Raw genomic sequence first — 12,181 nt, 5'->3', positions numbered from 1 at the left:
TTTTTTATATTTTTTATTTGTTTTATTTTTTAAATTTTTTTCTTTTTTTTTTCTTTTTTTTTCAGAAGCTGTTTTTATCCCCTTTCTCCCCCCCACAATTTGGGGTCTCTTCTGATTTGGTTACAGCGCATTTTTCCGGGGTCTTTGCCACCCTTTTAGTAGTTTATTTGCTCCTTCATATTCTCTTATCTGGACAAAATGACAAGGCGGAAAAAATCACCACAAACAAAAGAACAAGAGACAGTACCGAAGGCTAGGGACCTAATCAACACAGACATGGGTAATATGTCAGATCAAGAGTTCAGAATGACGATTCTGAACATTCTAGCCGGGCTCGAAAAAGGCATGGAAGATATTAGAGAAACCCTCTCTGGAGATCTAAAAGCCCTTTCTGGAGAAATTAAAGAACTAAAATCTAACCAAGTTGAAATCAAAAAAGATATTAATGAGGTGCAATCAAAAATGGAGGCTCTCACTGCTAGGATCAATGAGGCAGAAGAAAGAATTAGTGATATAGAAGACCAAATGACAGAGAATAAGGAAGCCGAGCAAAAGAGGGACAAACAGCTACTGGACCATGAGGGGAGAATTCGAGAGATAAGTGACACCATAAGACGAAACAACATTAGAATAATTGGGATTCCAGAAGAAGAAGAAACAGAGAGGGGAGCAGAAGGTCTATTGGAGAGAATCATTGGAGAGAATTTCCCTAATATGGCAAAGGGAACAAGCATCAAAATCCAGGAGATGCAGAGAACCCCCCTCAAAGTCAACAAGAATAGGTCCACACCCCGTCACCTAATAGTAAAATTTACAAGTCTTAGTGACAAAAAGAAAATCCTGAAAGCAGCCCGAGAAAAGAAGTCTGTAACATACAATGGTAAAAATATTAGATTGGCGGCAGACTTATCCACAGAGACCTGGCAGGCCAGAAAGAGCTGGCATGATATATTCAGAGCACTCAATGAGAAAAACATGCAGCCAAGAATACTCTATCCAGCTAGGCTATCATTGAAAATAGAAGGAGAGATCAAAAGCTTCCAGGACAAACAAAAACTGAAAGAATTTGCAAACACCAAACCAGCTCTACAGGAAATATTGAAAGGGGTCCTCTAAGCAAAGAGAGAGCCTAAAAGTAGTAGATCAGAAAGGTACAGAGACAATATACAGTAACAGTCACCTTACAGGCTAATAATGGCACTAAATTCATATCTCTCAATAGTTACCCTGAATGTTAATGGGCTAAATGCCCCAATCAAAAGACACAGGGTATCAGAATGGATAAAAAAACAAAACCCATCAGTATGTTGCCTACAAGAAACTCATTTTAGACGCGAAGACACCTCCAGATTTAAAGTGAGGGGGTGGAAAACAATTTACCATGCTAATGGGCATCAGAAGAAAGCTGGGGTGGCAATCCTTATATCAGATCCATTAGATTTTAAGCCAAAGACTATAATAAGAGATGAGGAAGGACACTATATCCTACTCAAAGGGTCTGTCCAACAAGAAGATCTAACAATTTTCAATATCTATGCCCCTAACGTGGGAGCAGCCAACTATATCAACCAATTAATAACAAAATCAAAGAAACACATCAATAATAATACAATAATAGTAGGGGACTTTAACACTCCCCTCACTGAAATGGACAGATCATCCAAGCAAAAGATCAACAAGGAAATAAAGGCCTTAAATGACACACTGGACCAGATGGACATCACAGATATATTCAGAACATTTCATCCCAAAGCAACAGAATACACATTCTTCTCTAGTGCACATGGAACCTTCTCCAGAATAGATCACATCCTGGGTCACAAATCAGGTCTCAACCGGTATCAAAAGATTAGGATCATTCCCTGCATATTTTCAGACCACAATGCTCTGAAGCTAGAACTCAATCACAAGAGGAAAGCTGGAAAGAACCCAAATACATGGAGACTAAACAGCATCCTTCTAAAGAATGAATGGGTTAACCAGGAAATTAAAGAAGAATTGAAAAAATTCATGGAAACAAATGATAATGAAAACACAACAGTTCAAAATCTGTGGGACACAGCAAAAGCAGTCCTGAGAGGAAAATATATAGCAGTACAAGCCTTTCTCAAGAAACAAGAAAGGTCTCAAGTACACAACCTAACCCTACACGTAAAGGAGCTGGAGAAAGAACAAGAAAGAAACCCTAAACCCAGCAGGAGAAGAGAAATCATAAAGATCAGAGCAGAAATCAATGAAATAGAAACCAAAAAAACAATAGAAAAAATCAATGAAACTAGGAGCTGGTTCTTTGAAAGAATCAATAAGATTGATAAACCCCTGGCCAGACTCATCAAAAAGAAAAGAGAAAGGACCCAAATAAATAAAATCATGAATGAAAGAGGAGAGATCACAACTAACACCAAAGAAATACAGACAATTATAAGAACATACTATGAGCAACTCTACGCCAACAAATTGGACAATCTGGAAGAAATGGATGCATTCCTAGAGACATATAAACTACCACAACTGAACCAGGAAGAAATAGAAAACCTGAACAGGCCCATAACCAGTAAGGAGATTGAAACAGTCATCAAAAATCTCCAAACAAACAAAAGCCCAGGGCCAGACAGCTTCCCAGGGGAATTCTACCAAACATTTAAAGAAGAACTCATTCCTATTCTCTTGAAACTGTTCCAAAAAATAGAAACGGAAGGAAAACTTCCAAACTCATTTTATGAGGCCAGCATCACCTTGATCCCAAAACCAGACAAGGATCCCACCAAAAAAGAGAACTACAGACCAATATCCTTGATGAACACAGATGCAAAAATTCTCGCCAAAATACTAGCCAATAGGATTCAACAGTACATTAAAAGGATTATTCACCACGATCAAGTGGGATTTATTCCAGGGCTGCAGGGTTGGTTCAACATCCGCAAATCAATCAATGTGATAGAACACATTAATAAAAGAACAAGAACCATATGATACTCTCAATAGATGCTGAAAAAGCATTTGACAAAGTACAGCATCCCTTCCTGATCAAAACTCTTCAAAGTGTGGGGATAGAGGGCACATACCTCAATATTATCAAAGCCATCTATGAAAAACCCACCGCAAATATCATTCTCAATGGAGAAAAACTGAAAGCTTTGCCGTTAAGGTCAGGAATACGGCAGGGATGTCCATTATCACCACTGCTATTCAACATAGTACTAGAAGTCCTAGCCTCAGCAATCAGACAACAAAAAGAAATTAAAGGCATCCAAATTGGTAAAGAAGAAGTCAAACTATCACTCTTCGCAGATGATATGATACTATATGTGGAAAACCCAAAAGACTCCACTCCAAAACTGCTAGAACTTGTACAGGAATTCAGTAAAGTGTCAGGATATAAAATCAATGCACAGAAATCAGTTGCATTTCTGTACACCAACAACAAGACTGAAGAAAGAGAAATTAAGGAGTCAATCCCATTTACAATTGTGCCCAAAACTATAAGATACCTAGGAATAAACCTAACCAAAGAGACTAAGAATCTATACACAGAAAATTATAAAGTACTCATGAAAGAAATTGAGGAAGACACAAAAAAATGGAAAAATGTTCCATGCTCCTGGATTGGAAGAATAAATATTGTGAAAATGTCTATGCTACCTAAAGCAATCTACACATTTAATGCAATCCCTATCAAAATACCATCCATTTTTTTCAAAGAAATGGAACAAATCATCCTAAAATTTATATGGAACCAGAAAAGACCTCGAATAGCCAAAGGAATATTGAAGAACAAAGCCAAAGTTGGTGGCATCACAATTCCGGACTTCAAGCTCTATTACAAAGACGTCATCATCAAGACAGCATGGTACTGGCACAAAAACAGACACATAGATCAGTGGAACAGAATAGAGAGCCCAGAAATCGACCCTCAACTCTATGGTCAACTAATCTTCGACAAAGCAGGAAAGGATGTCCAATGGAAAAAAGACAGCCTCTTCAATAAATGGTGCTGGGAAAATTGGACAGCCACATGCAGAAAAATGAAATTGGACCACTTCCTTACACCACACACGAAAATAGATTCCAAATGGATGAAGGACCTCAATGTGAGAAAGGAATCCATCAAAATCCTTGAGGAGAATGCAGGCAGCAACCTCTTCGACCTCAGCCGTAGCAACATCTTCCTAGGAACAACGGCAAAGGCAAGGGAAGCAAGGGCAAAAATGAACTATTGGATTTCATCAAGATCAAAAGCTTTTGCACAGCAAAGGAAACAGTTAACAAAACCAAAAGACAACTGACAGAATGGGAGAAGATATTTGCAAACGACATATCAGATAAAGGGCTAGTATCCAAAATCTATAAGGAACTTAGCAAACTCAACACCCAAAGAACAAACAATCCAATCAAGAAATGGGCAGAGGACATGAACAGACATTTCTGCAAAGAAGACATCCAGATGACCAACAGACACATGAAAAAGTGCTCCACGTCACTCGGCATCAGGGAAATACAAATCAAAACCACAATGAGATACCACCTCACACCAGTCAGAATGGCTAAAATTAACAAGTCAGGAAATGACAGATGCTGGAGAGGATGTGGAGAAAGGGGAACCCTCCTCCACTGTTGGTGGGAATGCAAGCTGGTGCAACCACTCTGGAAAACAGCATGGAGGTTCCTCAAAATGTTGAAAATAGAACTACCCTATGACCCAGCAATTGCACTACTGGGTATTTACCCTAAAGATACAAACATAGTGATCCGAAGGGGCACGTGTACCCGAATGTTTATAGCAGCAATGTCTACAATAGCCAGACTATGGAAAGAACCTAGATGTCCATCAACAGATGAATGGATAAAGAAGATGTGGTATATATACACAATGGAATACTATGCAGCCATCAAAAGAAATGAAATCTTGCCATTTGCGACGACGTGGATGGAACTAGAGCGTATCATGCTTAGTGAAATAAGTCAATCGGAGAAAGACAACTATCATATGATCTCCCTGATATGAGGACATGGAGAAGCAACATGGGGGCGTAGGGGGACAGGAGAAGAGTAAATGAAACAAGATGGGATTGGGAGGGAGACAAACCATAAATGACTCTTAATCTCACAAAACAAACTGGGGGTTGCTGGGGGGAGGTGGGATTGGGAGAGGGGGAGCGGGCTATGGACATTGGGGAGGGGAGGCGAACCATAAGAGACTATGGACTCTGAAAAACAACCTGAGGGTTTTGAAGGGTCAGGGGTGGGAGGTTGGGGCAACCTGAGGGTTTTGAAGGGTCAGGGGTGGGAGGTTGGGGGAACAGGTGGTGGGTAATGGGGAGGGCACGTTTTGCATGGAGCACTGGGTGTTGTGCAAAAAGAATGAATACTGTTACACTGAAAAAATAAATAAAATGGAAAAAAAATATGGAATCTGCAAATAAGAAGGATTAATTTGGGGTGCCTAGGTGGCTCAGTGGGTTAAAGCCTCTGCCTTCAGCTCAGATCATGATCCCAGGGTCCTGGATTGAGCCCTGCATTGGGCTCTCTGCTCAGCAGGAAGCCTGCTTCCCTTCTTCTCCCTCTGCCTGCCTCTCTGCCTGCTTGTGATCTCTGTCTGTCAAATAAAAATATAAATAAATATTAAAAAAAGGATTAATGTGTGTGTGTGTGTGTGTGTGTGTGTCTGTTCACTAACTAGATAATAGATGAATGAGACGAGAATCCCCTCTATCACTCCTGAGCCCTCGCTGCCATGTTCCTACCTAACTCTCAGGAACCACTGTAATTATATTATGTGGTTATATGTGTTTTCCCTTAGAGCACAGTTTCTTAAACTAAGCACTATTGACATTCGGGGCTGCATCATTCTTTGCAGTGGGGGACAGTGGGGGGCGGTCCTGTGGATTGTAGGGTGTTTGGCATCATATCTGCTGTTGACCCACCACGTGTGAGAACCCTGCCTGAGGTTGGAAAACTAAAAGAGGTCTCAGTTGTTGCTCAGTGTCCTTTGGGGGCAGAATTGGCCCTGGTTGAGAATCACCACTCTGGAGTTTCTTCAAGCAAATGAGGATGTCAAACACATGTCCCTCTATTTTATACAAAAGTAGGATATTAACTCCACCGTGTTCTTTGGATCTCTTTTCCCCACTTCATAGGATATTCATAGCATTTTACTATTTCCTTCTGATACTACTCAATGATGGGAAGCACCAACTTACCAGGTAGTGAATTTCCAGCTGCTGGGTGTGCTCAAGGGGAGGCCATTGGGAATGTGACCAGGGAGTGATGGGTAACACAGCTCTTCCCTGGATGGAAAACTGGACATGCCGATTTTTCTAGTGGCTCCATTCCCACAGAAACCTCTTGTGAGCCTTGCCCCCTGGGCTGGAAGGTCTTTCAGGGCTCCTGCTACTTCTTCTCCCTGGACAAGCTCACCTGGAGCCAGGCTAATGATTCTTGTGTCCAGAAGCAAGCTCACCTGGTTGTCATCAACAGCCGAACAGAGCAGGTGGAAAAAGGGAAAACCAGAATCTTAGCAGGATGGGGGAGGTATTATAAAGGAATTTGGGGGTTCATATTTCTGTCTGTTTTGGGATCCAGCACAATACTTCTAGTATGCTCTTCAAGACCTGCCTCCTCTTGCCTCTACCCAACCTCACTGCTATGACATGCAGGGAATGGACTCTGCTCTGTGGTCCTGCCTCCAAGCTCTGATCCATGTAGGTCCCTCTGCTTGGAGCACTCTTACTCTTGCTATCTGTGTGGAGAGCTTTTACTCACCTGTCAAAACCCCAATGCAAAATCCCTTCTCCATATTCTCTCATGACATCATCAAAGGTTTCATCAGAGAACTTCACACTGCATCGAGTTTGCCTGCTTATAAGCCTAGGGCTGGATCTAAACAATCTTAGGAACAAGCCTTGGCTCAAAGTAGGGCATCAAGAATGTCCTTGGAGTTGGGTTTCCAGCCAGAGACATTCCTATGACTACAGATCAAACCCCTTGCTCTGACAGGCATTGACCTTAAGAAACATTCAGAGCCAGTATTTGTCCAGTACTTCTTTCTACATACATATACCTCACACAATTGATTCTTCTGATCTGGAGGATATACTAGGAGGTGGAGACTCTTCTTTGCTTTGTACAGATGGGGACACCAAGGGGTGGGTTACTTGTTTGAAGACATACAACATGCTCATAGTGGGTCTGGAGTTCACATCAGGATATAAAGTGCTGTGCATGGCTATCTCTGTCTGCTGCCCACCCGAGAGCTCCTCTGTACCTTAGTCCTCTTGCAAACCCCAGACTCTTCAACCTCTGTCCTTTCAGCTTTGATGGAATTTTATGTCACAGTATGCCTTTTTCCTTCTAGGACTTCCTGACATCAACTGGGCAGGTGACATCCTGGATAGGCCTCTTCAAAGAGGGCCAGAAAGGCAACCACAAGTGGATGGATGGCTCAACTCCCACCTACATGTGAGTCTCCCTGTCTGCCATGCAGGTGTCCCTGATCATCCACGACAGTCCCCTACCCCCAAGAGACTGGCAGGGCTTTTGATGAGTGAGTTGATGACCACTCATTATTTACCTGCAGCAACTCCCAAACAACATGCCATACTTTCTACCAGACCAGCTATTGTTATTTTGTTACTTGGGGAGAGTATTCCAATTTAAATGCTTGAGAAACGATAGAGTCAATGTTGCAGGACCTCCCAGGACTTCTCAGAACCTTGAAGGTGCTAATATGCAGGTTGGACCTCTTCAGGAGTATAATAATGCAGCACTTGTCAACTCTATGAGTTTCTTATGGACTCTGTAAGAAAGAGCCACAAACTGTGTGGCTTAACACAACAGAAACTTATTCTTTCACAGTTCTGGAGGCCAGAAGTCCCAAACCGACATGTCAGCAGGGCTGCATGTCCTTCAAAGACTGTAAGAGGGGATCTTCTCCTGCCTCCTCTAGCTTCTGGCCACTCCAGATATTTCTTGGCTCATAGGCGCATCATTCCAATTTCGGTCTCTGGGGCCACACACCCTTCCCTTCCCCTTGTCTTCTCTCTTCTGTCCCTTATAAGGACATTTGTCATTGGATTTAGGGTTCACTCAGTTAATACAAGATGATCTCATCTCAATATCCTTCACTTAATTTCATTTGCAAAGATCTTTTTCCCAAATAAGGTCACATTCACAGATACCTGGGGTTAGGATGTGGGCATATCTTTTTGGTGGAGACAACATTGAACCCACTATGTCTTCCTGGAGGTTACCTGCCTTGCCCCACACTCTCTGTTTTTCTTTGGATGTTTCCATCTGCTAGCATCACCTTTCCCTGTCTGGCAAACTGCCCTGGATGGCTCCAGGCTAAGGGCAGAATTCATCTCCTTGGTAAACTCATCTGCTGTCTGAGCACATACAGTATATCTTACAATGCACTGGTCATCACATCCTCAGAATGTGCTCCCATTTTGCAAAAGAGGAAAACAGAGACTCAGAAATTAAGTAAGTGGTTTTTGGCAGAGCTAGAACTTGGACTGGGTAAAATCTGACTTCAGAGTAAATGCTCTTCAGAGAGGGGGAGAGGGTCAGTGGGATGAGGCAATCAAGAGAGTGGCCCCAGAACTTGGAGATCCTCAGCTTCTCTGAAGACTTTTGCCCACCGCCACTCTCATTTGAACTCCATTTCTCCACTCAGAAAAAAAGAAATGGGAACGGGTTGACCAGATGCCTACTGGAAGATGGGCTCGAGAAATGACTCATTGGAGCCTCAAGACCCTCGGGGCCAGACCCTCACTCATAGAGAACAGGGCTGGGGGCTCAGGCACTGGCCCATCTACTCAGGGATTTTGTGGGCATCTCTTTACAGCAACCGGGACTCCAAGGAACTACATGATAATATAACTGCTCCAGCCTGCATGCTGATGCACAGCTATGGACATTGGAGTGACTTCTCTTGTGAATTAGGGAGATTTGCTTTCATTTGTGAGAGGTGCCAGAACTGCTGACCCAAGCCCTTATATCCACACCCTGAGATGATGTAGACCCCATGCTACACCACCTCAGGACCCATCCTTTTCTTTTCTGGGTTCTGAGTTCATAGGGGCAACAATAAAGGACCTTTCTCCAAAGCCTAGTATCCCTCTCTTGGCATTGTGCTTGCTCACCCATTCTTTCCTTTCCTGATTTCTGCTGAGTGGAGGAAGTACCCCAGAAGCAGGGCCCATCCCTGCAAGAGGATTATAATTCTTAATTCCCATTAAGGCCAGGCTCAGCCACGATTATGCTTGGGCCAATGAAGTGTGTTGGGAATTGACATGTGCCACGAGTAAGCAGGAATCTTAAGAGCTCTATGTGGTTCTTCCATCTTTATTTTGCTCTTGCCACAAGACCAGCTCTCCCCGGAGAGGGCAGCTTCTTCAAATTTGCAATGAAGAAGACCCCCTCAAGCAGAGCTTCTGCTGGCTCGCAATGACCATAAACATGACAAAGACATGGAGCCCTGTGGTTATCAGCCACCATGATTTTGAGGTCACCAGTTGTTACTTCATCATACTTAACCTAAGCTGACCAATACAGAGGACCAAGTTTCATTTCATAAAATCCCCATATCTAAGACTATCTTATGATGTAAAAAGCCTAAACCTTGTGGATATAGGGTGATTGGGCCCCTCACATTTATTCAGGATCACTATTAACTCGACCAACCTCTCTGGTTTCCTCTTCAGCATCTTCTGCTGGTCCAGTCTGCACTCTGGTTCCCAGTGAGATTGTTCTAAGACATCTTGAATACCCCCTTCACAGTCTGCCACTTCACTTCTCCATGCTTCTCACACCTCCGTGCATTTGCTCTTGCAGTTTTCTTTGCCTCTGATGGTCCCTTTCCCTGACTATCTTTGGGACATCTATTCCTTCATTGGGCCCAAATCAACCGGTACCGTGTATATGGTCTACTCAGAGTCTGACTCTTGTTTTCCTCTTAGAGAACTTCATTAAATTTTATGGTCTATATTGTACAGATGCAGTGGATCTCTATCCCATTTAAAAAAATCCTTCAATCCCTTCATTGTGTCTGACCTTCTTCTGTTAATTCCAAAACCTATGTGAGTTTCCTCCACATTTGCAAGCCTGGATTCCTGAGACTGAGATCATTGAGAAGATGCAGGCATCAGTCATTAGGTTTAGTCATGGCCATTCCCTGGACCTGGCCCAGGCTCACTTACTTATACATCTTTCACTCATGGTTACACAGACATGACACAACAAAGCTCAGGTCTGTCGGAACAATTGTTCTCCAACAAATGCTATTTTGAATTAAGTAAAACACCAATTTGGTCCCTGCTATCTCTTTCCTTAAATCTGAAACTGTATGGGAATGGGATGCACACCTGTATCCTTGATGCAGAGAAGAGAAACATAAAATGCGATTCTCTTCTAGGACCATGGAGATGAGCTGTCAGAAACTAGGAGTGGGTCTTGCTCTTTGCTCAGAAAATTTAGCTGAAGTTCAGCTATTTTAAAATGCAGGTAGACCAGATGTCTCATGATGATTTGGTGAAGTGGGTCAAACCATGTGCTTTCTCAGGATGCATTTTGCAATTGCTGTATTGAGTAAAAACTCGTAAGTACTCATAACATGGCAAACAGAGTGATTAAGAACAAGGATAGACACACCTGTTACCAGGATGCCTTCCTGGGGCTTTGTAGTTTGTGGCAGAGGGGGAGCTGATAGAACAGGTGTACAGAGCAAGATGGAGTCACTCATGTCAAGAAGTAACTTCTGCCAAGCATTGACATAAGCAGCCAAGAGTGTTGCTGCTTAGACCAGATACCGCTGAAACCAGCGCAAGCTGATGGCTTCCAGATCTGGTAACCAGCTGAACCCAAGAGGTCTTCAAAGGCCCAAGACTGATTAAACTCCTTTTAAAAAGGAGCATTTTTGCAACAAACTGCCAGAATTTCCAAATGCTGCACTTTCACATCTGACCACACCAAAAAAGGCAATTGCCTGGAAAAAGTCTGCATGGCTGATCTCTGAACACAACAGAAATCCTCCACTGCTTGAACATAATAAGCAGGAGGGCAGAGAGCTGACCCAGTACAGACCAAGGCCTCCTCCCAACTGCATGCTCACAGACTGACTTTGCATTTGGTTTTATTACTTCTTACCCCTGTCGTTTCTGGGTTGTGGTACCACTTTGTCTTGTGCTTTGTTTTGTGTGACGTGTATGAAGCCAAGTTAAATATGTAGTAAAATGACAGTGAATTCGGGATCCTGAAAATGCTTTACAATTATGTTAACCTGGCTTTATGACTGAATAAAGCTGACATAATGGAAAGACACAACATGTGTATGTGCTTCCATAGCATGCTCGTGATGGTTGGTTTGAACAAACAACCATGGGACCTGATCCTCCTTGGGGAAGAGTTCAAATCCAGGAAAACAGTTTTGTCACAGCCCACCCTGACTCTGATATAATATCCATTTATTTCTCCATTATATGCTACATCTGGCCCAAGAACTGCAAACACAAATCCATTTCCTTGAAATTAGCATTTATTTCTATGAATCATTAACTCATATTTTCATAAAACTAGAAGAAACCTCAACTTGGTTGCTATGAATTTAAATTTCCAGAACCTGGAATATAGAAATCACTCAATAATGTTTGATGGACGAATGGATGGAGGAGTTCCAAAGGCATAGGGTAAGGTAGGTAGACAGTGAGCTGGTTCTATTCACTGGACCCAGGCTGCTACAGGGCTCTCCTCAGTGATGAAATAACAGTGCCGAGCACTTCCTGAACATTTGTTAAGTACCAGACAGCTTATACATTAGGCAGGTACTATTACTAACAGTGTCCCCATTTTCAGACAGAGAATTAGATCCAGTCATTGCACCAAGGTCCCACAACTAGGACGTGGCTCACCAGGATATCCACCTGAGTCTGTCTGAGATGAGTCAGTGCCCCGAGGCACAGAGCCACCCAAGCTACTTCATGCAAGTCTCTCTTTGCCTATCGATCTGTGTTAAAGAACCTCAAGAGAGCTGAACAGTTCACACTGGTGGCTAGCTAGTCTTTGTTTAAAGAAGTAAACAAAAAGCCCCCAGAGAATTCAGTGGAGGTGATGTCTTGGGGTATCAGGAGATTAGGAGAATTGTCTGAATCCACCACCTCCAGCCCTACTCCCATGCACTCAGAGC

This window comes from Meles meles, chromosome 20, assembly GCF_922984935.1.
Source record: "Meles meles chromosome 20, mMelMel3.1 paternal haplotype, whole genome shotgun sequence".
Taxonomy (NCBI): Eukaryota; Metazoa; Chordata; class Mammalia; order Carnivora; family Mustelidae; genus Meles; species Meles meles.
The sequence above is the reverse complement of the archived record's forward strand: the minus strand, read 5'-3'. Positions refer to the sequence as shown.